Source organism: Lissotriton vulgaris, chromosome 12, assembly GCF_964263255.1.
Source record: "Lissotriton vulgaris chromosome 12, aLisVul1.2, whole genome shotgun sequence".
Lineage (NCBI taxonomy): Eukaryota > Metazoa > Chordata > Amphibia > Caudata > Salamandridae > Lissotriton > Lissotriton vulgaris.
In genome coordinates this window covers 739,376,112-739,403,312 of record NC_141700.1, presented here as the reverse complement: position 1 = coordinate 739,403,312, position 27,201 = coordinate 739,376,112, and the positions used below count along the sequence as shown (strand labels likewise).

Here is a 27,201-nt window from a genome sequence, read left to right as displayed (position 1 = left end):
TCAAAATTTGCAGATGAGTATCTAAAACCTATGGTTCAGAAAACCCCGACATACCTTAAGGACACTCGTGACCTGCTGATACAGATTGCTGAGAAAGAATTCGACCCTAAGACCATGATCCTAGTAGGATTAGATGTAGAATCGTTATACACAAGCCTACCACAAGATGACACAATGCAAATGCTCGAAGATCTACTTTTCCAAGAAGAATGGTCCCACCGGACTCCACGTCACTTCGTCCTAGAATGCTGTAGGTTAGCCATAAAAGAGAACTACTTTGAATATAATGGACAACTCTTCTTACAGTGCCATGGTACCTCTATGGGCAGCGCTTTCACGCCGTCGGTAGCGCGACTGTATGTCAGCCAATTCGAGCAGAAATTTGTCCTAAACAACGACAATCCGTACGTTTCCAGTATAATATACTGGAAACGTTACATCGATGATATTTTGCTTATCTGGGACACAAAGAAAAACATGACCACATTCATGGAGTAGTTAAATGGCAGAGATCGCTGGCTCAAAATCACTTTCACTGCCAGCAAAGAAAGCATTGACTTCTTGGATCTCACAATCTTCACTGAAAATGGGAAACTAGAGACTAAGACTTACACCAAACCGACAGCCAAAAACAGTCTCTTGTCGTATCAGAGCTATCACCCTCGACCTCTCAGGGATAATCTCCCATATAGCTAATTCCTCTGACACAAACGCAACTGCAGTAAAGAAAGTGACTACAAACAACAAGCAACAGTCCTTACCAAGAAACTTCGAGTGAGAGACTACACGCCTCGAGTTATCTCCAAGTGCAGCAAAAGAGCCAAAAATCAGCCTCGAGAGTGTCTACTACAGACCCATCACAAAGAACCGGTAAAGGACCTGGTTACATGTGTCACAACCTACTGCCCGGCAACCTATGAGGTACAAAAGCTAATAAGAAAAAACTGGCAAATAATCACATCAGGTACCTTCAATTGGCCAAAACCAAGATTCGCGAACAGGAGGACCAAGAATCTGGAAGATGTGTTGGTTCACACTCGCCCCAGAAAAAGACCCACCACAACTACCATCAGGAATGTAAATATGGCCCCCGTAACAGGGCATTTCCCCTGTGGAACCTGTGGAGTCTGTAAATTCACCAACACCACAAAAACACTACAGCTTACCGAGGACTTGGTTTGGACCCAAAGACAGCACACAAATTGCAACTCCACACATGTGGTGTACCTTGTGACATGTCCCTGCCAACTGAAATACGTAGGCATGACCTGCAGAAAGGTCAAAATACGTATAGGAGAACATAGAAGCAATTTGAGACTCAAGAAAAGTACAACAAAACTCTGCACACACTTCGTGGAGGCAGGTCATACATGTGACGACCTCAGATGGACAATCCTGGAGATGCTCCATGACAAAAACAATAATGCTGAACAGATCCTTTTTGAAAAGGAACAAAGATGGGTTAATCGACTTAAAACTCACATTTCAGGGATGAATGACAATATTCCATGGCACCAGTTCTACTAATCTAAGATAAGAATTCTTCTATTAACAGAACTATGTATCCCCTCTTCGCTTTCATCTGAGAGAACATGTGTGCAATATCGACTGATACGAGTCCTCTTGGATAGAGACTCAATTGCGCTCTCTATACTTTTTTCAACTACGTTTTAACATTGTAAAGTCACGATAACCACCCAGACAGGTTATACATGCGCTTTCATTTACATACAGACTAAATACCGACACCAACGAGTGCACTACCGACCCTTTAAGATCCACCATCTTTAAGTATGTTTGCTCTCCCTGAGAACCCCTCATCTATTTTTCCACTACATATAGTGAAGATAATAGGTCCTTCCTACTTTCCAGGGACAGAGTCAGCACCAGGAGTGAATGCTCTCCTACACGCGGGTAAGAATGGCGTTTAGCTCCAAACGCCCTCAGCTCTTTACGTATCCCTAAACACTGTGTGGCCTTAATATCCAGCCCTTTGTTTGTCTCACCATCTTAGCAAAGACCACGTTATTTGCGACTCTTATGCAACCTGATGTGGAGAGATTAACTACTAACGAAGGTATTTAAGTATATTGCCACCGATACATTGTTGTCTGCTTAACCTCCATTTTCTAACGTATCTGTCAAACAAGCGTCCTGTATAACCTGTGACCAGTAATACCTAAGGTTAGATCCATGAATTACCAATACCTCACTTTTGTTGAAACTTTGTGCTACACAGCACACTTTAGCTTTAGCGACTGCTAAGGTGCCCTGAGCATCTCCTACTTACAGTGAACCGACCTCTTTTAATTATTCTTCTCTTCTAAGCCCCAGTCCCCTCCTAGTGCCCACAATGAGGTGCACGCTATCATAGAAATAAATGTTCACGAATGAATATGACCATTTCTTTCTCCCTAGCTACAAACACTTTTTGTATGCGCGCTATATGCTATTGATGATGTAACATTCAGAATTTAAATGTTATTTTGTTCCCACAACACAGGAATCTCAGTATGAGAGACTCATACAATCCATTGAAAACTACACAAGTTGTGTGAGTATCAATATACCCACCCTTACTGTTTTGTTTTGTCCTGACGAAAGCTCCACAGACCATTTTGGCCCAGGTGAGCTGAAACATGTCGACCTGTCTTTAGAAATATGGTAATCCAGTAACCCGATTACTTAATATATCACTATTCAAGTTTTTAACTCACAGTGCCCACCTCTTTATAATAAATAAATCTTGGTTTTGGTGTGTCACTGTTTTTTAAGAAACAATTTTTTTGCTCTACTCACTACCCTTATAGATCTGTCCCTACAAATCTCTGGACACTTCTACACTGACCGAAGGTTGCCTCGGGCGAGGCAGGCATATAGCACGTTATTTGACAACCCGATGACTATGCCATGACGCTTAATAAGGGGCGGACGAAAAGATATACCGCAACATTAAAATCAATAGCGTCTATGAGGGTTCTCAAAAATAACCAATGGTTATTGAAGATACCAGTGTCCATTCCCATTGCTGATTATCACGACACTGTCAGACTCCCCTGGACTAATGGCACTAGGCCCTGCACACTGCAAGTAAATCAATGATCCAGATTAGAACAATCCCTGGCCATCAGGCCCTCCAAAGTATCATCCAACTCCAGATGGTCTAGTTCTTTGTGGGAACTACAATCCTGTCGTCCACAAACTTACAGGCAGCAACCCGATTCCCCCCGACCACAGGACGCCAAAGTTACTTTCTGCTCCTTTTACTGCTACCAAGGCTTGTTGGTTGCCAGTTCAGCTCCTAACGCCTGCATTCAATGCTGCACCTCATGGGAACTCCATCCGAAATTCATCCCACATCAGCAGCAGCCCCATTGTGTTTTTGCATCTTTTTCCCCAGCAGCACAATTTCAGTGGTACAAGCAGCTCTTACGAAGCTCCCGTTCAGCACCCTGGGACAGCCAGGACAACTCTGTATGCGGGTTCCACATGGCAGGAAAAATGTAACTGACTTTCATGGCTTGGTCTTGGGGTTGGCATCACCTTTAGCCTACAAGGGTTCCATTCGAACTGACCTGCAAGTGACCGATTGTCACTAGTGGTTTTTCCCATTGACCGCAGATATAAAGTTTCACTGAGTTATTCTGCGCTAATTTTATATTGATTCATAAATCTATAACTCCAGTTATATGTATGCTGTTCCATTAATTTCTGTGTTTACATTAAGTTTTATTTTTATAAATTGGTGTTGGATTCCTTTTGAGTCGTGTCAATAACTTATCGTCCTTGTTGGTACTCTGAAATGCTTAACACATCTTCCTCTCGTAAAGCCTGACTTCACTTTGCTGCACTACCATGACTGAGCTAGGATTTATTAGCCTGAATCCAAGGACCATCGTTGGGGTTTGTGACAATATTGCATGGCGAAGCCTATCCAGCATCACCACATAATACTCCATCGTCCTACATTGAATGTTCGGTTTTATGGATGCAGCACACTTGTTCCTGCTTCCCTGAAGTCATCATGTGTACATAAGTGCAGCAAATTCACTCTAGAATATTCGGAAATCCTCCTATAGCACAGATGTTTGCTTTGCCAGCATCAGCTGTGTGGTTGTCCAAGGGGAACTGTATATGGTGCTCACTCACTCTCTGCAAACCATCCATCACTTAGCAGAGTATTTTGCTAAAGGTTGATTAAGAAATGCCACACCAAACCAACTGTTTGATGCGTGGTGCCTGTTCAAAAGAAGTCCAGCAATTCTAGCATTTTTAGCTAGAGGGGAATGGAAGCGGATCCCTATTTTGTACTCTAGGGTATTAGTAATATGAACATAAGTTCTGTATGGTGCCATATCAGGCCTGTGTACCCTCTGGATCTCAAGATAACTCGCGATGCTTTCTTTCCAGGCTCAATGTGTCAATCCAGGCTCTTATCCTGCGTTGCTGCACCATTTGGGGTCATTGATTGGTGGTATAGTTTCCATCCTCGTGATGCATGGTTTGTTGTAGGAAAACATGGATCTGGCATAGCATGATATACTGGCCTAGCAGGGCTGCATCCATGGTGGTGCACTGTAGAATATAAGTATGAGCTGCTGCAATCAACCGGTGAGAGTATCACCTACTCCTGTTCCTGGCTGTTAATGTAGGTCTGGCCCTGTGTGCAGGTGTGTGTGAGATTATATTATTTTCAGCTCAAACAGTGCATGTACTGTAGTTTGTTTGCATTATTGTGTTGGTCTTTGATTTCTTTTAATTGTTTTACAGCTTTTTCTTTCACTCCCCACACTTTTATGAATTTATACCACCTGCTTCTGACTGGTGGTATTTTAAGGTGGAATTTTCTACTGATTTTTAAAACTTATCATCCTTGTAATCGGGTGTGATTTGCTACATGCATTATTTTTCACATGTGGTAAATAGCACATCACATGATGAGTTTAACATATATTAAGTTTTAAAGCAGCAAATATTAGCAATAGCTTATCATTCCCCCATAAGTGTCCTGTAGGCATTATGGGAAGCTTATGAGAGGCATAATTTTGGTAACAATGTCACAAGAAGGAGAGGTGAACAGAAATGTGTGCATTTAAACCATTTTTTACAATATTTTTAAAAATGGCAGATGTACAGTGTGTTTTTATCACAAAACAAGAGCGTAAATAGGCTTTCTTGACCCAGAAAACTGGCACATTGTACATTATTCGTTGCTATTGAGACCTGATGTGGGTACTGAAAACAAAAATAAAGTCCCCATAAAAGTAGGCTGTTAAAAATAGATGTGCATAGTGTTTCTGACTAATTCACCCAAACTGGCATTTTATCAACTTTTTCCGGGAGGGTGCACGCATTTTAATATTTCAGCTAATAATTAAATATTTTTACAAATTCTTGCATTCAGTAAACGCACCCTCTTGTACATATGGGACGAATGTTAACCGTAGACAAAATTAATTATTTTAGGTAATTTGTGGCATTTCTTTTGTAACTAAGACAATATTTGTACATTTCACTTTGTCTTTTTGCCTCTGCTGTTTCTTCTCTTCTTACAACACTCCCTGCCATACATCTTCATATACATGCAAACACTTTTCACCGCCCTCACCCATCAGTTTTCAGGTATCTCTGTCGAAAGCTCTCCCTGCTTTTAACTTTCTGCCTGTATCCAGCGCACATCCATCTCACGCCTCCCCCTTTCTTAGTTTGAACATTTTCCAGCACCCAACCCGCACCTATCTATGTCTGCATGTTCCCTGGTTGCACCTTTCTTACCTTGGGCTGTCCGTCCTTTGTTGCTACCTTGGCCACCTTCTTCGAAAATATCTCCTGAGATAGCAATGGTTAAAATAGAAAATGCCTGGTTGAGAGACATTTTGGGCATGATTGAGGCATCTCTCTGTATCACACAAATATGTTTTACATGATGTGGGTGCTCTCTTAAAAAAGTATTGTGAGATACCGGTAAGCCACCTTTTCATTTCATAGTGTAATTTTATGAAACTTTCAAGGAATTCTAAAAACAAATCATTACAAAATTCACAATTTTTCACACATCTAATCAATGCAACACTTGTTTTTTTCTATTTAAAGAAAAATATTTTGGATGAATTCACAACAGTCAAAACAAAATAATGAAAAGAATGTTTCTGAAATGGAGGTCCTATTTATTGACAATGTTGAGTAAATGTATCTTGTGAGAACTTTGAAACATCTTTTAAGGGCACATCTTGACTCTCAGGCCTGGAAGCCATCTGATCCCCAGTGGAAAATCCTAAATCCCAATGCAGAAAACTACTCCAATGTCTTAGCTGAGGTTTCAGCTACAATTAAAGAGACTTTGTGGGTTAACATTGAAAAAGAAACTTCATTCAAAGCTTAAAATTGAGGTTTTTGTAAGACCTCAGGCACAATTGGATGATTCAAAGAGAAAGAAGACCTATGGCTCTAGAAATGTAAATATAGGAGCGTAGCTAAAGTTTATGGCCAGCTGATGGACCTTCAAGCAATTCTCCATGCTTTAACAGTCACAAATTAGCAGTTCAGAGTAGAAGGAGTAGACCTTTAAAGAAGCCATCTCTTCAAACTCTAAAGTCTTGCAGGGAGCACAAGAAAATGGGGAGCAGTTATGTTTTCTACTCCATTCTCTGAACAGTGTCCATTGATAAGACTAAGAGGATACCCAGATGACTAAATATTTACAGATTCATCAGCTGAGCAATCTAAATGTTGGAATCCAGAACTCTCTATTTTCAGACCATCGGTTGCAAGCCCAATGTAGGTGAGCATTGAAGGACTGAACTCCGTAGAGGAAATCCATTCCCTGAAAAGAATAGTGGAGACCCCACTAGCATTTTCAGGTGAAGTGGAAACTATAGTCTGCGATACAATGAGACACAATAGTGTTAATAATAAATAATTCCTCCTGAATATAACTCAGGACTTTAAGGAGAAGGGGAATTGTCTGAAATGCATACAAGTACAACACATCTTGCAGCCATTGAAAGGAAAGCACCTCCACTGCCCACTTCTCTTTCCCCTAACAAGTAAACAAAGCAGGCAAAAAGAAGCATTGTTCTGGCAAACCAACAGCAAACTCATTTGAAGCTTACAAAGCATGGATAAATAGTACCAGGTTGATCTGCCTGTCCATTTTATTTCACTGGCATGTACAATGTATGTAAAGACACTGGGCTTCTTGTGGTAGATGCACATAACATATCCAGTATTGCCAATTCTATCCAATTAGATGATGGATAAGGTGAAGGGGAATCATTGGCAAATTGTTTGTAATTGTAGACCCTGGTCCCAGGCGACTGCCATCTGTTATAATTACATGTTTAGGAGAATTTTGGCGTATTCCTGATTGGATATGCTGTTCCTTCAGCCACAATATCATTGTAGAATGTTTTTGAAATTATAGATTGATGAAAGCTTTGTAGCCTCTTACCCAGGGACAACAATTGTTCTGGAGAAACGAGACACATGGTTTGAAGTGCAGATGTGTACTGGGATCAGCCATTCTTTTGGCTGCTAACAACCACTGGACAATATTGTTCTTCTGAAACATTTTCTGTTTGCAGAGTTTGTGTCATTAATTCTGTAGAACTGTGGCTCTCTCCACTGTAAGAGAAACAATCCACACCAAGGAATGGAAACAAACTTTAATAAACTGCAAGTCTTGGAAAGGTTCTAAATATAAAGTTTCTCAATTTAGCAGACATATAAAGATATGCAGAAACTCTCAAACCCTTGAAGTATGTACAGGAATGTATATAGCGCAAATCACCGAGCGGTTTCTAAGCGCTTGCTTAGGGAACCCATCCTGGTATTTCCCTGTGAGATAACCCCGGCAGGGTATCCCCAAGGTGAAAGCCAGGCATCCCGCCGCGAGGGGCCGTTGTGGAGATTAAGCAAGCTATTGCCCAGAGTCGCAGAGTGTGAACCCGTGAATTGAGTAGGCACCGGAGCAAGAATTGTCGAGTCCATGGACATTTTTAGGACTCAAGACCCCGTCGAGCTGGGAATTGAACCCTGGTCCCAGGCTGACCTCTGCTTCCAGGTCTGCCTCCTCTAACCAGTGAGCCACACTTCTCCACAAGTATCTTGAACAGTCTTAGAGACAGAAGATACATTTACTAATCATTGACCTAAACATGAAAACAACGAAATTCACTCTACATGAAGTTACGCTACCACTATTCAAAGTGCATTTGTGAACCAAATACAGAAACCTACATTATTGTTTACGTGAAAGTATTTTCCCTGACATCTAGAAATTTTTGAGAAGTGTCCCGTTGTGCACTAGGACATTGATGGACTGCAAAGAAACAATGTCAAATGTTATGGTGGTCGCATAATAATCGATATCTGAGGTTAATGATTGGTCTATAGTCAATGGATGGTTTTATAAACAGAAAGAAGAAAGAGTTGCAAACTTATCACAGCTTTTTAACTGGTAAATTGCTTTTCCTAGAGTTCCTCAATGTCTCTTTGAAATGCATTTGCTTTTACCTGACCTCTGGGCATTATTGCGGGTCAGAAGCTTGAAGGTGAAAGAATATTTAATTTAATGACATACTCTGAGAAGTTTACTTGCCTGACCCACTAGTCCTGAAAATCTGTAAATTTTTTGAAAGTGACTTGCAGCCCCTAGTTGCCATCCCACTAGTAAACATATTGTCATATTGATGAAAGAAAGCAGATGTGACCTTTCTGAGGTCCAAGTTTGTCAAGGAAGGAGACCCTTGGACTTAGCCCTTACCCTGAATTGGTTGTCCCTATTGCTTTTGAGATTGTGGTTGAATAATCTTATTAGACGAAAAAACATTGTATTGCATTGTATTGAGGTATTGATGGCCGAAAACGCTCTTTTCTTGAAGTTTATTTTCCTAACTCATTTAACTTAGGGCCAAATTACTTGGGTCCCCGAAACTGAAGATAGCTAATTTTTGGATTGCTTCTAGCTCCCAGGAGTTCTTCTGTAGCTACAGTTGAGCTATAAAAACAGCTCCAGTAGTTCATGTCATGGACCATGGATTATCAAATTAAAATTCAAAAATTCTTTATTTCGGCCAAATTGGCCATAAAAGAGTACAGAATAAAACACAAAGGGGATGAAGGTGGGAAAGGAAAGAAAATAACATTAAAATTCATTTATGTACACATGGCAAAATTTTCGTACAGGTAAAAATACCCTCTCATCTATGGATAATTAAAAATACATCAGGTACCATACACTCATTTCATAAACATTAAAGCTATTAATCAATATCGATTAATTTACGCCGCTTGCACCACATAGCTAGCAAAAATTTGGAAAGTGCAAAAACAATAGGGCCCAATGTACTGGTTTTAAAAATTCTAAAAGCATTCAGACAATGTTTAAAGCCCAGATTTCTGCACAATGGTATCAGCCAGTATTTTCTTGGTCTGGTATATGCTGGACAAAAGAAGAGAACATGGAGCTCATCTTCTAAGTCACAGCTGCAGCCCGGGCAAGACTTATTAGAGGAGGCCGTCCACTTGCTTGTGACGGCCTTGAGGGGTAAAGTGCCATGTCGCATTGAATAAAAAGTTTGCGCGATAAAATCGGGAAGACAACATCCATGAAGTCCTCGAAATATTAAGAATTTTTTAATTAAAAAAAAATGTTAGTGAGGGAACCTGCATTAGGGGCCGTGATTAAAAGTTCCAGCTTTTGCCCTTTGTAAATTATTGTAAGCATCTTTCGTGATATCCGGCCACATGCCCTATCTGGATCTTCCCACATGGATTGTAGTCCTAGACTTAAAAGTTCATACTTAGAACGCAAGCCAGGGGATTTTGCTTACACAATTAAAACTAAGGATCTGTTTAAGTTCATCCCTATAGTTTAAAAGAACTGAGGCTAGATGTAGGTAGAATAGATTTACCGATTTTTAATTACCGAATGTTACCGATTCGGCAATTAAAAATTGGTAAATCTAAGGGGTGGGTATGTAGGTATTCCAGATGTGCTGGAATACCGAATCGGAAGAATTCGGTATTTACTGATTCGGTAAATACTGAATCGGTAATGCCCATTCATTCCTGTGGGCCTTGAAGCCCATAGGAATGAATGGGCATTACCGATTCGGTATTTACCGAATCGGTAAATACCGAATTTCACAAGGGTGCAGGGGGTGTCACTTTGACACCCTCTGGCACCCCAAAAATAGGCATGTGCGCCATGTGGCACACAGACATGCCCTAAGGGGAAGTCTGTCTGTCACATGGCTAGGTGTGCATGCACACATGTGCATGCACACCTGAATTCAGTATTTTAACACCCAATTGGATTGGGTGGTAAAATACCGAATTTGTAGGGCCTTTGGGACTCAGAAGAGTCCCACCTACATCTGGGAATTACCGAATCGGTAAAAATACCGATTCGGTATTTTACAGATTCTGTAAATTTACCGATTCGGTAAATTTACAGAATCTGTAAAATCTGGCCCCCGTTTTCGACCGGTATTTGCCACCTACATCGGGCCCCTGGAGTGGTCCATAGTCTATGCCAGAACCTTAGGGGCTTTACTGCTAACTCATTTGCAATAGGCGTCAGTCCCAGGTCTAACCTCAGCGGTGTTAATGGAGTACTCTGAGGAAGCGATAGTAATCGCCTTGCAAATTTGGACTCACTTTGGTGATTTTAGGGGCAGCACAGTGACTCCAAAGCTCACCCCCATAGAGAGCAGCTGCCCTTGCTTGGGTCTTATAGACCTCCAGGGAAGGACTCACTGGTCTAAAGCTTGATGAGTTGGAAACCTTTAAGAAAGCACCCGACAGCTGTGAAAGTTTCATGTGGAATTTGGCCTTTTGCGGACCCCATGACAAATTTTCATGAATTGTAACACCCAGGTACGGGAAGGTTAAAACCCTTTCCAGACATAAATCGCCCAGTGATGGATTTGCGCGAGTATACACTGGCGGGTTAAAAATCATGAATTTTGTCTTGTCGGCGTTGATCTCAAGGCCTCTGCTCCGGCAGAAGTCCCCAAAGCAGTTCAATATCCTCTGGATCCCCATGGGAGATTTGGAAAGTAGGAGGGTGTTGTCCGCAAAAATGATTGCAGGCACCCTCCTACCAACCAGTCTTGGTGCGTCATTGTCAGGGACACTGTCCAGATGTGTGATTACCCCATTGACATAAAGGCAGAACAGGGTCGGTGCTAAGACACAACCCTGTCTCACCCCCCTGCCAACGGGGAACTTTGGTGACAGCCTCCCATTCTTACCACAGCGAACCTGGGCAAAGTTCCCCTCATGCAATCTCATGAGTAGCACTAAAATCTGATGCGGGAGGCCCAGATCCTGAAGGACAGCCCACAGTTTCCCCCTAGGAACTAGGTGAAACACGGACCGGAGGTCCACGAAGACCATGTAGAGGCTGCCACCCTCTACCTTTACCGTCTTCCAGTACAGTAGGATCAGTCGGAAAATTTGGTCCATAGTGGACGTGTTCCTTCTGAATCCCGCCTGGAAGGGGCTCAGTATGTCGTGATCCTCCATCCACGTCAACAGATGGTCTAAGACCAGTCTTGCAAATATTTTTTGTTGAACGTCGATTAAGCTGATTGGCTGTAGTTGACTGGGAGCAGAGGTGACCCCTTCTTAAATATCGGGACTAACTCTGCCCCCAGCCAAGTACTGGGAATTTCCGTGCCTCTTAAGATAGCGTTAAAAACGACATGGAGATAGGGGCCCAGATTTCAGGTTGGTGTCTAAAAAGATCCCCCGGTAATTTATCAAGTCCCGGGGCCTTTCCCACTGAAAGTTTGCCTATTACACTTATCACCTCCCCCAGGGTAAACTCCAGGGGCTCCTGCTGATCTTCTGGGAGCTTGTGAGTCGGGCAAACTACACAACACGTCTTCCCCCCCAAAGAAACCTTTAAAATGGGCCTCCCATGCTGATGGCGCAATATTCGGTTCTATGGCAGATTTTGGGTCACCCGAGCCATAGTTAACAAGTGATCAAAATCTGCGCGCATCTTTTGTCTCCTGGGCTAACTTTAGATTCATCCACCTTTCCATATCCCATTCTTTTCTTGCATGCTCCATGACCTCCCTGTACTGCAATCTGCAATCTCGAATCGCCATTTTGCTGTGCCCTGCCTTAATCGCTGTAACAAGATTGCTCTTTGCTCTCCTACAAGCTGAGTTATACCAGGATGGGGCAGGTTGTCTGGGCCTTCTCGTGGGTGCCTGGGGATAGAAGACTTCAGCCAGATTATTGGCCAAATCTGAGTGGATTACACTAAGTTCTCCATTAAAGTCACTGGGAGCATCTTGAGAAATTAAAGTTTCAACCTCCAGGAATCATGGTAGAACTATGTTGTAGACTTTAGCTAAGTTCTCTTCCGAACCTACTATTCTCCCCCACTTTACCCTACGCCTGTTACTTGATAAAATCAGACCAGTACCCTCATGATCTCCTCCTACATTAAGTGAGTCTGTTTTTTGTTGCCCTGGATTCACCAACTCCAGGCATAACGCGTTGTGGTCACTATCAGTCCTCTCAACTACCCTAAAATCAATGAGCAACGACCACATCGGGGTTTCCACCATGATGTAATCGATTCGGGACTCTTGCCCCTTCTTGTTGTAGGTACATACTGACGGGCTATCGGACGCTGAGCGGCCATTACAAGCCCTAAGGGAATTATTTAATGCAAGGGTGGTGATCTGAGTAGCCTATGGGGACAACACCTTAGGGCGTGGGGACTGGCATTGGGGGATCGCCCAGTAGTCGTCCTCTCCCATAAGCGCACCTTCGCTACTTTAAAAAAAAGGCTCATATTGGCAATTCACGTCCCCTGCCACCAAAAGCCTAGAATCCCCTGGCAATGTACTCAGGAATTGGGATAGATCATCGATTGTGGATGGCTCAAGCCCTATCGGAACTGGCCGCGAGTAAACATTCACAACCGCCAGTCCATACCCATTGGGCCATTTTAGCACTAAACACTGCACATCCTCTGAATGAGTGGGCATATTTTCTACCATGTAACCCAAGTGAAGAGCAACCCATATAGCCAGTCCCCCAGATGGTCTTCCTTTCCCTCCCCACCTTGCAGGTACATGAAAAGTGGCAAATCCCACTCTTGAGTGTTCCTCCCTGGCCCAGTTCTCCTAGAACAAACATAAATCCATCTGGTCTACCAGGGCACCCCACTCTGTACCTTGTAGCTTGTTTGTTATACCCGCCACGTTCCAGGACAATATTTTAATTGATATCAGTGCCGTGGCTGCTTTGGTTACTGCAGCACTTCCTAGTGTCTTACCTACATTATATGCCCCACAATCAGGATGAGCTTGTGCTGTAGCTCCACACTTTCTTGAGTCACCGACCCCTCTGCCATTCTAGATACCCAGGTCTGGATAGTTGGAAACACACTTTCTGGACCACCCTCGAATTCCTCTACACTCTCAGTTGTCTTTTTAGGGTCCATAGTCTGGGAATTACCCACTCTCCGCTCCCTATCCACATGAAGTCAGTCCACCATTTCAAGGGAACTAAACCTATTATGGGTCACAGGGTAGTTTTGGGTGGTTAGGTCTCTGTGACCGCCCCTGTTCACCCTTTGACCCCGCCTTTGCATCACCAGTGACCAATCTGATGCGCAAACTGGCGTTACAGGTCGAGGGTAAAAGAAAGACAGGGGATAGGGTTTAATCCTTGAGCCCACACTGTGGTGAGTCCAATTGCAAATGTGTTCTACTGTGCGCGGGTCCCTAAAGTTAACCAGAACACAATCGCCTGGGGTGGTTTTTCTACTGCGTCCCACCCAAGCTATACTACGTACCATCAGTACTTCACTTTTAACATTGTACGGTAGGTGCCTATTATGATTGAGCCACTGGGTCACTTTATTTTTTAAGGAAATAAATGATTCCTGACCTGGGTTGCTAATTTCAGGAATACCAGTCAATACCACCACATACGGACTGGATTCAGGCGGTAAATCAATTATTTTCGCGACCTGTAAAATTAGGTGGAGACTCTCCCTCCTCAGGTGCTATCGCGGCTGGGTCTGAGGCGAACATACTCAAATTGACTGCCGGTGCTGCCCCAGCACCAACTCCTGCAGCCACAGCTGTCATGTTCGCAGCTGGGATAGGAGGCCCGGCAGTAGGAGAGTGAACAAGACTCGCGACCCCAATGGGCTCAGAACTGGTTTGGGCTGTATCCGCCAACTGCATTTTTTTCTTTCTTTTTCCCCCATTTCCAGCCATAGCCTGTTGTAGCTGGGAGAGCTGAGATTCCATGTGAGCTATTCTCTCATCTTACGGATCAAGCGCTATCTTGAGTAAGGACCCCAGTCTCTCTATAAGTATATCATCCTCCCCCTTGTCCTCCCGCATACACTGAACCTGCTCCGGAGTAATAGTTCTTTTTTGAAGCTAGAGGTGAAAGGGATAAACCAGTGTCCAAGCCAATCGAGTCATTCAAGGTAGGGCCTCCCTTGGGTTTTGGGGATGTAACACTGCCAGTCTGCCCTTCGCTGTTCTGGTCTTCCTGTGACAAGTCACTTTAGTGGCAGCCTGCTTCCTCTTATATTTTGCCACTCTTTGATTCCCCCTCAATGGGTTTGCCGGCGATTTCACGGGCGGGTGGGCAAAGATGTAACCTCTGGTACCACAGTTGCCACAGTTGCCTCTGAAATTGGGGAGCCTATGGTTGAAGAAATATGGCCATCATCCTGAGAAGCTTGTACCAAAGCTGGGATGCAGGTGATATTAGTATGATTGTCGTGCACAGGCATCCGAGCATTGGCAAGATGGCCCAGGGAGGATCGTTTAGCCATTGCTAGGTCCTGAGATACTCTGCGCTCCATGAGGATAATACCCTGGTCAATCACTGAGTTTGCTCTAATGATAAAATTGTCTAGAGTACCAGTGACCAACCCTCTAATGGCCATCGTATTACTCCTTGTTCCCCAAGCAGCCATATTAGTGATATCCCCAGCAGTACTCATTGTGGCAGTTCTTATGCAATTCTAGAGCCGCAGTTGAAGGAGGAATGGCCCAGCCCGGCCTCTCCGGCCCCGGACGGCCACAGACGGCCCCGCCCTTGTACCGTGCTCAGCCTGGCGCACGCCCGCGGGGCGGAAGTCCCGACTTGCTAATAAACTTCTGGTGTAAAGGGGAGGGGCGATCGTCTCTCACAGCCCCCGCAGCCCTCTGAAGCTTGTTGTCCCTGCCCCGGCTCCTTCCGCAACAACGCAGCATCTCCCACGGAGCAGGAGGCGCAAGAGGTATTTGTGGATTCCCCGGTGTCAAGGGGAGGGGCGATCGTCTCTCACAGCCCCCGCAGCCCTCTTCAGCTTGTTGTCCCTGCTCCGGCTCCTTCCGCAACAACGCAGCATCTCCCGCGGAGCGGGAGGAGCAAGAGGTATTTGTGGATTCCTCCGGTGTCAAGGGGAGGGGCGATCGTCTCTCAGAGCCCCCGCAGCCCTCTGGAGCTTGTTGTCCCTGCTCCGGCTCCTTCCGCAACAACGCAGCGTCTCCCGCAGAGCGGAAGGTGCAAGAGGTATTTGTGGATTCCCCCGGTGTCAAGGGGAGGGGCGATCGTCTCAATTATCAAAAGTAGTGTCTCATAAAAAAGTACTCATTGTGGCAGTTCTTATGCAATTCTAGAGCCGCAGTTGAAGGAGGAATGGCCCAGCCCGGCCTCTCCGGCCCCGTACGGCCCTTGTCCTGTGCTCAGCCCGGCGCACGCCCGCGGGGCGAAAGTCCCGACTTGCTAATAAACTTTTGGTGTAAAGGGGAGGGGCGATCGTCTCTCACAGCCCCCGCAGCCCTCTGAAGCTTGTTGTCCCTGCTCCGGCTCCTTCCGCAACAACGCAGCATCTCCCACGGAGCAGGAGGAGCAAGAGGTATTTGTGGATTCCCCGGTGTCAAGGGGAGGGGCGATCGTCTCTCACAGCCCCCGCAGCCCTCTTCAGCTTGTTGTCCCTGCTCCGGCTCCTTCCGCAACAACGCAGCATCTCCCGCGGAGCGGGAGGAGCAAGAAGTATTTGTGGATTCCTCCGGTGTCAAGGGGAGGGGCGATCGTCTCTCAGAGCCCCCGCAGCCCTCTGGAGCTTGTTGTCCCTGCTCCGGCTCCTTCCGCAACAATGCAGCGTCCCCCGCGGAGCGGAAGGTGCAAGAGGTATTTGTGGATTCCCCCAGTGTCAAGGGGAGGGGCGATCGTCTCAATTATCAAAAGTAGTGTCTCATAAAAATGTTGAAACTAATTCCATGGATGCCAGCAGGTTAGAACAGTCTTCTGGTCTTTTAATAAAAAGATTCTTGATGTACAAAACCTCAATGGCATATGCAACATAGGATTTGACATGCAAAAACAGATTCACAGTTGAAATAGCAAGCTTTAAACTAACTTCAATCATGTAATCTCTTGGATCTTGGAGTGAAGCTTCTTCTGAATCAAGGGAAGAAACCCCTTGAAATGCTCACCAGGATAGGTGAGCTATGATAGTGTCAAAGAGGAGTGGTGCATCCACACCATCCATTTGGTATTAGCTGAAGAAGTCCTCTGAAATTGATGTCAGCGTTTCAAACTCCCGCTGACTCCTGATGTGAACCACCACGTCATTTAGCTGGTAACAATGGCAAAAAATCCAAAGGAGTTTTAGATCCCTTCTTCCATCTTTCCTTATTTTAGTTCTGCGTATTCCTTGTGAATGAAAGCAGCAACATCCACATCAATCATCAATTTTAACATTTTTGTAGCTTTTGTAGAGAGTGTAAGAAGAGAGTCCTCAGTGACATATCCTTGGGCAGGGGGAAGCTCAGACTCAGACACTGAGCACTTTTTATGGTCCCTTTCCTCCTGTGTAATACAGGTTTAAGCTAATTTAGCAGGATGTACAAGTTTATAAGGTGTGTAAGAAACCTGCCTGAACATAAAATAAAGATTGAACTACAGAATATCGAGTCTGGGAAATATCATGATACACTAATATTGTGGGAAAAATATTGAGTGAGTCAGAGTCAAAAACACTTTATTCGATTACTTAAAAATCATAAAAGTATACTATACAAATACATGATATTATGCAACCTAAAATTTTTTTTTTTTAAAACATCTTACAAGGATAATATTTAGTGTACGTCTAAAAATCAGTGGCAAATACATATAGATAATCACATAGTTCACAGAATAATCAAAATTAGTAGCAAATATTTCATAGTTCACAACAGCAATATTTAATCTGGTACATGGAAATTAATTTATACTATCTGGTGCAGAGTAAACATTTACCGCAACCCCAACTGTATTCATCCGGAGTCTCTTCCGTCTAGCACGGATTGATGCAATCAAAAAATTGGCTACACCAAACATCACTAAAGGGGTTTCCATTAGTTGAAGATAAAGCAGTGCAGTTTTAAACTGTACAAACCCCTTTTCCCTTAACAGTGACTTGATAAATTTTTTCGTACTTTCCAAAAAGAAAGGGCAGAAAAAAACAAAATGTATCTGATCCTGATCAGAAAAATTGTCACATTCACATGGCACATTATCCTTTGAGGTGCACCACTACTCATAAATACCCAGCAGAAAATGTGCCTGATTAAATCTAAATTTTGTTAGAAGCCACCGATGATAGGGTCTAGTAACGGTAGTCAAGTAAGGTTGTATTGACATTGAAGTGATCTTCAAATAGTTTGACCTTACTGTTGGCTTAATGATTTCTCTTGCTTCTCGTTCCAATTCTCGGGTTTTTATAAAATTAGTTTTTACCCAGTTAATATCTTCCTTGCTCAGATTTGCCGGTTTCGAATATAATTCTGGTCGGCCCAGATATACTGCTGTTGTTTTAATAAATGTCAACCACTGAATATCAGCCACTCTGTCCCACCCCATACAATCACTAATAATCTTGTGATTCAGTGTAAGGTTGGGGTTCAGCCAAGTTCTGATCCATCATAAAAGCGGCGCCATATTTAACATATCTGCAATGTACCCTATCCCTAACTTCATGTGAGCTGCAAAAGATGATGTAGATTGGGGGAGGCCCAAGAGAGATCGCAGAAATTTGTTTTCCTCTCTCTGTATCAGAGCTAGATCTTTATGGCCCCAAATTGCTGCCCCATACCTAGCTATGGTTATAGTTTTAGCTCTATAGATCGTCAGAATGGCCTCAGCTGGTTTCCCACCCAACCTTTTCGCAAAGCCTAATATAGCAGCCGACGATCTTTTCACGGCTACTACTTTGTTAGCAACTTGGGGTGCCCAGGACCCTGTGTCATCAAACACTACGCCAAGGTAGGTGAAGACTTTTACTCTCGATATTACTGAGCCATTACAAGAGAGAGTTTTAATGTTATTCCTTCCTTTCCCTATGGACATAACAAGCAATTTCTCTACATTTATCACGAGGTCCAGATTTTGCATAAAATCCCCAAAGGAATTTAGGAGATGTTGTAAGCCTATAGGGGTCCTTGACAGCAGCACCGTGTCGTCAGCATATAATAAAACAGGCAATGGGGTTCCCCCCATGCACGGAACATCAACGGATGCTGCCGCCAAGTTAGCTCCCAGTGAATTATTATATAGAGAAAATAGCATTGGGGCCAGAATACACCCCTGGCGCACTCCCCTCCCAGACTTAGGATCAGCAGTACACTTCCCTTCTTGTGTCATACGTATAACCGCTGTCAAGTCTCTGTGCAGCTCTGCCAGGAAGTTCACCAAGGCCTGATCTAGACCCAGCTCCAGGAGCATTGTCCACAGCTTTGACCTATTAACTAGGTCAAAAGCTGTGGACAAGTCCATAAAAGCCAGGTAGATTGACCCTTTTGATGCAACAGCATATTTACTAACTATTAGATGTAAGTTCAGGCACTGATCTTCGATGCCTCGCCCGGTTCTGAAACCATACTGCGCATTACACAGAATGTCATTATTAGATGCCCATGTTGAGATCTTTGCTAGAATAACCTTCCCTAGTATTTTAAATGACGAATCCAGTAAAGATATAGGCCTATAGCATCTTGCGTCCCCCCTCTGGCCCTTCTTAAAAATCGTGACTATAATAGACCGTGACCAAGATGTAGGCAATATAGTTTTGTCAGTACAAGCTATATTAAAAACATTTGAGAGGACTATTGACCATATGTTAGGATTTGATTTAAACATATCGGCTGGTACCCCATCTGGGCCAGGGGCCTTATGACCAGCTGTGTCCTCTATAGCCTTTTGCACTTCTTGGATTGTAAATCTCAGTGGGGGCTCCAGTTGCTCGCTCACTATAGGTACAAAGGGGTCTACTGGGAGGTTGCTACCATACATTTTTTCAAAATGGTCTAGCCATTCCCGTTCTGATATGTTAAGTTCTTTATCATTAAAAAGTGAAGTATTGACAATTTCCCAGAATTTTGAACTATCCCTCAGGGTAGCCCTATTATAGAGTGAGTCCCATGCATTTTTTTTAATGTCATTCTTACGAGACTCAACAATAGTTTTATAATTTTTTCTTAATCTGGCCACTTCCTGGTTATCTCGAGGTATCTTTTTTAGTTCAACCAATAATTTTGTATGGGCTTTGGAGCACTTTGAGTCAAACCACCCATGCAGTTTAGCTCCTTAGATGTTAGGTCCAGAGCCACTTGCGGGCAAATTATTTCAAATGAGGTGATAATATCCCCTCCATGCCTTAGCGGATCTGTACAGGTATTAATTTCCTTGCCCACCTTCTCACTAAGTGTAGTATAGAAATCCTCTGGTATGATTTTACTCCACTTTACCCGTCTCCCCTGGTCTTGGACGGCTAGCTCCATGGGAGTTACTGTATTTATTTTTTCAGAAAGTAGGGATGGGTTTTTATTACGCAATTCCAATACCACTGGGTTATGGTCACTAAATGTAGTTTGTATAGCATTATAAAAAATAACATTTTGTAGCAAGACTGGTGAAACAAATATAAAGTCTATAATAGTATTACTGTCCCTAGCACTATATGTTGCTACCCGGTCATTGGAGTCAATAAACTCCGGCTCGGATAAATCAACATCTGACAGTAATTCTTCTAGAGCAGCCCCCTTTGTTGTATGTTCAAAGTGTGAATGGGGCAGACAATCTATATCTTATGAACCCTATATTGGCAATTTAGCTGACACAAATGTATATTAAAATCCCCTAGAAGAATTAGATAAACAAAAATGGTTTGACCCTCCTTATAATTGATTAAAAACTTTGCTAATGCATTAATGTTTTCATTACAGTACGTACCGTTGACATACAGGATTTTATGCTTATTAGGCATAGTTAATTCCAAGGCTAGAAAGTTGGGGGATGTGGTGCTTAAAGTTTTCACAGATCCTATGTGTTTGACAGAAATTAGGAACATAAGCCCCTCTCTGTTTCTCCCTGAGCTTGATGCTTGAGCAGCTTGGAAGTATGATAAGTACCCATCTATCCAGAAATTACATTCCCTATCCCAGGTCTCCTGAAGTGCCACTACCTCATAATCCTTTATTTGTTCCAATATTCTGTCATCCCTCTTGGAGCGGAGTCCTGCAATGTTCCAGGTCATGATTTTAACTGTGTCCCCTGCTTCCCTTTCTATGGTAGAGGAACAATATATCTGACTTTTAGGGGCAGCATGACAAGTCAGTCAATCATTTTCGTCCAAGTTTGATAGGGCAGTGAATCTATTTGTTAACTCCAAAGTGGCCCTGTTTGTTGGTCTATGGGATCAATATGTTTAGGGGTAAAACTTGGTGTTTGCTTGGCCCAAGACGACAACCCGATACTCCGTGTTGGTGCACCTTGTTGACCACCATTACCTAGAGGCAGCTTGGGGGGGTTTGGCCGTGGATAAAAAAAAACCTAGAGGTACAGCTCGGATCCCTCCTACCTTTATATCAGTAGCATCCCAAAATAAACGGGCAGCCTCTTGGGGTCTATTGAAATTTACTATGATGCAATCACGGGGTAGATTTTTTACCGTGTGCCCCAACCAGTCAACTCGTCTCCCCATGGTGATGTGAGTGGATATGTCCCTTGGGCCTGAGCAATTTTCATCACACCATGCCTTAATATTCTCTAATAGAGTACCCTGGGACTCCTCCTCCTCTGGGCTCAAAGGTGGGATGTTTACTAAAACAGCGACAAAAGGGGTTGCCTCAGGTGGTAAATTTGTACGGGGCTTCACACGCTGCCTCCTTTCCCCCTGTGGGACTCCTCCTTTATATACAGTAGTTTTAACAGCAGGAGTATTAGTACAACCCCCATCATGGCCCAGTGCCGCTAATTCATTAATCCTAGCTATTGTAGTAACTGCTTTTGGAGCTGTTAGACGTATTGGATTTGGTGGAACTGGAGGCAAAATAGATACTAATGGGATAACATTCCCTATCCCCTCCATAGGTGGGTCATGTTGGGCGGTAGCCCCAAGTGTATTAAGTGATGAACATTCAAGCATTTTCGTTGATACCGATATATTTAACCGATCACATTTCCCCAGTATTTCTGCCACACACTCTTTCAGAGTCTCAAAAATGTCATTTGAGATCTGGGCAAGGGTAGTTTCTATTTTATCAGTGAGCGCTTTTTCTACCATGTACTTCATGCATGTTTCAAAGTTACTTTTAACTGTGCGCGGTTTTGTAGAATACTGCGTGGCCTTCTTTTTTGGTCTCCTTATCAGCCTTTTAATGCGCTTGGTAACTGGGGTTACAGTCTCTCGAATGGGACCTTGAGCAATGTTTATACCCGGCGCATTAGGCTCATCGGGGCCTGTTGTAATGCATTGGGCTTGGGGTATCATGTCATTAACTGTGATGATTTGAACCGCAGGCTCCAAAGGTATAGCTTGCCTGCCGATCAATGGGGACACCAGTGTGTCTGACAGTGTATTATCAAGACCCAGTTCCCGTTCTTTCTCAGCGATCTCTTGTTTAAGTTTTCCCATAGCAGAGGTAAGGTAAGACATGATGTTAGATGATGTTGAGGCTTTACGGGGAACTTTAGTTTTCCCCGCACCACCAGTAATGGAGGTTTGCAATGTGCGCTTACCCATGATGATGTAGAAGGCTTAGGGGGGGAGCCCGTCCCGTCCCTCTTCATCCCTAGACGGCCACAGACGGCCCGCCCTCTGCCCGGGCTTCGCCCGGCGCCGTCCGCGCGCGTCCGCAACGCGGAGGAAGCTCCGTGGTTTTAAGCGCCTCCGGGCGCGCGGAACAGGAAGTGGTCGTGAGTGACCGCAAGGGACGCTGGGAACCGTAGTTCCTCCCCTCGGCGGCCGGGATGGAGGTTGGCACCGGTGGCGGGAGGAAACAGCGGTGTCAGCAGCCCAGCGCACAGCAGTGGTCTTCTCCACAGCAGGTAGGCTCCTGCCTTGCCCCCAGCAGTGTTGCGGTCAGTGTCCCCGCTCCTTCAAGCGAGCTCTGTGGTTTTGAGCGCCTCTGGGCGCGCGGAACAGGAAGTGGTCGTGAGTGACCGCAAGGGATGCTGGGAACCGTAGTTCCTCCCCTCGGCGGCCGGGATGGAGGTTGGCACCGGCGGCGAAGGAAACAGCGGTGTCAGCAGCCCAGCGCCCAGCAGTGGTCTTCTCCATGGCAGGTAAGCTCCTGCGTTGCCCCCAGCAGTGTTGCGGTCAGTGTCCCCGCTCCTTCAAGGGAGATCCGTGGTTTTAAGTGCCTCCGGGCGCGCGGAACAGGAAGTGGTCGTGAGTGACCGCAAGGGACGCTGGGAACCGTAGTTCCTCCCCTCGGCGGCCGGGATGGAGGTTGGCACCGGCGGCGGGAGGAAACAGCGGTGTCAGCAGCCCAGCGCCCAGCAGTGGTCTTCTCCACGGCAGGTAAGCTCCTGCCTTGCCCCCAGCAGTGTTGCGGTCAGTGTCCCCGCTCCTTCAAGGGAGCTCCGTGGTTTTAAGCGCCTCTGGGCGCGCGGAACAGGAAGTGGTCGTGAGTGACTGCAAGGGACGCTGGGAACCGTAGTTCCTCCCCTCGGCGGCCGGGATGGAGGTTGGCACCAGCGGCGGGAGGAAACAGCGGTGTCAGCAGCCCAGCGCCCAGCAGTGGTCTTCTCCACGGCAGGTAAGCTCCTGCCTTGCCCCCAGCAGTGTTGCGGTCAGTGTCCCCCGCAATATTTAGTGGCAAACTATTAAATATAGGTGCATATAGAGGTAGTATAGATGTACTACTTTTAACTCAACATCTATGCACCTCAGTGAGGAATCACATTGTAAAGGTGGCCAAGAACCCACTCGGCAGTCCTATCATTTGTCTATGCACTGCTCACTAAACCCTGCTCTGCTCCTGCTATGCTAGCAACGTGATAGTGGTGACACTGCCAGTTATATCCCCAAAATGAAAAACCCTGCAAGGTCCAGGTATTTGTTTGGTCGATGGTTTGGCTGCTCATACAGATAGCTCCCAGGCAGATAATACTGTCATTGCTAGTGCTTTCCCTGAGGCGAGATCTCCTAATATAATCCAATCTACTGATGCCTTTGGTCCTGGTTTACAGAGACAGGTCAAGGTTAATCTTCCAAGGCAAGGCAACAAACTATCATATACAGGCCATGTCCCCACCAGGGGCTCATTCGTCTCATGGAATACTTCAGGTTTGGGTTTCAAAACACTATCACCGGATTGGCTCACATTTATCAACGAGTTTGATATTTGTGCCTTTCAAGAGACTTCTCTGCTCGAGCCGCAGTATTGTGCAGATCATCTAAACTTTTTCGTTCCCACCATTAAAGGCGTCAAATGACGCCCAATGGGTGGCCTAACCATATGGGTGCGCCAAGCACTGGCACTGAGTATCAAAGAATTGTCCTCAGAGTGTAGGAATATTCAGGTGATAAGACTGGACCTGGGCCCCTTAGGACTTCTGGACATCTATAATGTCTATGTGAGGGGAGTTCGGGGAGGGGGGAAAGTCTCAAGTTAGGTTGGCTTTGGACCGCCTCCTTAAGCTTTCTCATTAGACAGTAGTGTGATTGTTGTGGGTGATTTAAATTCAAATTTCGAGCCATTTGCTGCTCCCGAATGGCACCTCACTGATGATGAGGATAGCCTATGGGGAGTACCAAAACTGGAACTCGACCCTGTAAAAAAATGGACAGAGGTTGTCAGCCAGATTAACATCTGTTATTAAAGGCGACTTAGGGCCCTTAATGGTAGGACACCGCAGGATAGGTTTGGGGCTAATAGGTTTAATAATGGGCACAGCAAAAGTAGGATCGATTACATCCTCTGCAGTTTGAAATTTTGGCACACGATAATTGATATAGTGGTTAGGGATCGCCAGGAAAGCGATCATAACCCCCTTTGTGTCACTCATGACTGGTGGATGTTGGATCAACCAAGGGTAGGCGGAGTTGAACTTCATGCCCCAAACGCTGTCCTTACTAATGACATGCACCGGCTTAACTGGTCACATGTAATAACAAAACCGGAGGCTCTGGCAAACATTACTGAAGATGATGACAGAACCATCCTAGAGCTAGAGCAAGTCCTTGGTTCCGGAAGCGACCCGGGGCGCGTGACACAGATACATGACAGCTTTTTTATGCGTACAAGTGCCCATTTTATTAAGCCTGTTAGAACTAAGAAACTAGCTGACTCCAAACCCCTGCGGTGGTATAATAACGAATGTAGGCGAGCTAGAATTGCTTTTGGTAATGCTATCAGGGGTGGGGAATTGGATACTGTCCGTTCAGCAAGATAGGAATATAAAAGATCTATCCATAAAGCCAAGTGCCTATGGGATGAGCTTAGATGGCAGGATCTTAAAGAAGCTACTTCGCAGAATAGCACCAGATTGTTTTTGAACATCATAACGTGGGGTAAAGGGGGTCAGCCAGATCAGCCCCAAAATCATGTCTCTTCAAGATGGATGGGTAAATAATTTTAGACCACAATATGAGCGTAACCCTCTAGAGAACCAAATGGAAGACCTTAGATATGTTTTTTATACAGATGAGGCTTTTAATGATAATGATGTTTTATTAGCTCTTAGTGCAGTGGCAGGAGGTAGAGCGCCGGGCCCCAACAGTGTCCCTGTAGATGTGTTTCTCTACGACAAAGTACGGTGGAGTAGATACATTCTGCTGCTGGCAAATGCAACTGCACTGGGTGCCCCGATCCAGGTTTCCTGGCAAGGGGCCGTGATAATTCCAGTTGTTCAAAAAAAGGAGCTAAAACTCAACCCGGGAACTACAGACCTTTCAGTTTGATAGATACGATTCAAAAGGTAGTAGGGCGGATGATCCTGAATAAAATTTTAGACTGGATTGAGGAGAGTAGTATATTGTCCCCCTTCCAAGCGGGTGTTCGTAAATATATTAGTACCATTGATCAAGTCTTCTGTTTTATCCTTCTTTATTGGAAGGCTGTGACATTGGGCAAAGGCAGCTTTTGACCTTGTCCCCCGTTCCCATTTATGGGTGACGTTGAGGGAACTAGGTCTTTCTTGTGTGATTTTAACTTTGATAATGAGGCTGCACGAGGCAAACTACGCCAAAATCCAATGGCGGGGGCAGGGTCACCACCTAATTCCTGGTTGAACGTGGGGTACGACAAGGTTGTGCCATGGCTCCAACACTATTTTCTTTGTATATTAATGGAATAGTGGACCGTTTGTTGCCAGTAAACACATATGCCCCTTCTCTAGCTGGTGTAAAAACTCAGATTTTAATGTTTGCAGATGACACATTAATTATATCCAAAACTCCCAGTGGCCTCCAGCAAACTTTAGTAATTTTTGAAGAGTTTTGTGCTGCTCAAGGCCTGGAAGTTAATGTGGCAAAAACAAAATGTATGGCTTTTAATCTGCATCGAAGTTTTAAAGGGAAAGTTTTTATGAATATTCAACCACTTGAATTGGTCAAGGCTTTTACTTATTTTGGCATTCACCTAGAGAAGGAACTCAAGTGGGGCTGTCATATGGATATAGCTGCTCTAAAACACCAACAATCTACGGGAGCCCTAAGTCTGAAGCACAAAAGGTCATTAACAAAACCGATTAGCCCTGTCCTCCAAGTTTCTGAATCAAAAGCTGTTAGCTCCGCGGCATACGGCGCAGAATTATGGGGGTTTGAGAAAGCAGATTCTTTAACTCTTTCTGAAAATAAGTTCCTCCGTAGAATTACTAATCTCCCACAAAGCGCTCCCCTAAAGCCGCTCAGATATGATTTGGGCAAAAAATCTATTACAGATGTCGCCAAGCTGCGCCCGATTTTATATTGGCGGAGGTTGTGGACGACACCTGAACTCTCATCATATGCTGCAGGATTTCTTGATGTAATAAAATCTGATGGCTTTCACAAAATCAGCTGGCTAAGGGGTGTTAGAAATATCCTGGTAGGCTTGGGTATGAAAATGCTATGGGAGAACCCAACAGAAGCCTCTTTTCCCTCTAAAAATGTTTTAAAGGAGAAGTACTGGGAACAGGCTGCTTATAATGCTTGGAGTAGCACTGATTCATCTACCATGGCAGGGATGTTTTAGAAACAAAACTTACTCCCAGACTTGAATCCTACTGGGATATTATCATCGGGCCAAGGGATAGGAAGCTGTAATTTCAACTAAGGGCAGGATCATTACCTCTGAAGTCTCTTACCTCTAGGTGGACTGACACAAGTGACAACATCTGCTGGGATTTTGGGAATCATAACGAAACAGTTGCCCGCTTTCTTTTCGCCTGTCCTGCCTATGCAACCCCGAGTCGATTGTTTAGATTCTAGTTTTTAATCAAATCTTTTAAATATGTACAAACCAGCCAAGAAATGTTTTAATTGTGTATATTTGAATGTTGTATGTTTTGTGCTTTTATGAGTATAACTCAAATAAAGCTACTTTGGACTGGGTTAGCGACGTCTGTCACCCACAGTGCATCAGCAATGTTATCTGGGATAACCTAAATACACCATAACACACTGACCTTTACAAATACAGCTATCGATATAAAGTCTTATTGAAAGGTTAGATTTGTAAATGGTATATGATCCCAGTGATGACAACAAAAAACAGGAGGAATGGGCGGAACGTATGAGAAATAAATTGTTAAGCAGTAAAAAAAAGGCTGAAACCCTATTAACCCTTTCGATGCTGATGACGAGCTCAGCTCGTCATCACCCACGGGTGTCGTGTGCTGATGACGAGCTGAGCTCGTCATGTAACGCGGTATTTTGAAAATTGCCGCACACGGCAAAAATTACCG

General features: G+C 44.5%; 1 protein-coding gene across 1 annotated transcript in view; it reads right to left on the bottom strand.

The window, feature by feature from the left end:
• LOC147678472 (extracellular calcium-sensing receptor-like) overlaps positions 1 to 27,201 on the bottom strand; it is a 73,107-nt gene that overhangs the window by 35,360 nt on the left and 10,546 nt on the right. The gene's annotated exons all lie outside the window — the stretch shown is intronic.